Here is a 277-nt window from a genome sequence, read left to right on the forward strand (position 1 = left end):
GATGAAAAGCTTTCTCACTAGGAGGAAACAGATTACCTAGACACATTGTGGAATCTCCATCCTTGGAGATTTTTAAGACCTAGCTAGATAACCTTGGTTGGGGATGATCCACTTGGGGATGGTCCTGCTTTCAGCAGGGGGTTGGACTAAATGACTTCCTGAGGTCCTGTCCAACCCTAATTTTCTATGATTCTATGAATACTAGTGCATGTAGAAAAGTGTTCCAGAATGGGTCCACTGTAAAAAAAAAAAAAAAAAAAAAAAAAAAAAAAAAAAA

General features: G+C 37.9%; 1 protein-coding gene across 4 annotated transcripts in view; it reads left to right on the plus strand.

Annotated features, from left to right (window-relative positions):
- Positions 1–277, plus strand: part of DAGLA (diacylglycerol lipase alpha) — a 61,358-nt gene that overhangs the window by 48,426 nt on the left and 12,655 nt on the right. The window lies entirely within an intron of this gene.

Source organism: Gavialis gangeticus, unplaced genomic scaffold (assembly GCF_001723915.1).
Source record: "Gavialis gangeticus isolate Ggan-Ray unplaced genomic scaffold, GavGan_comp1, whole genome shotgun sequence".
NCBI classification, from domain to species: Eukaryota; Metazoa; Chordata; order Crocodylia; family Gavialidae; genus Gavialis; species Gavialis gangeticus.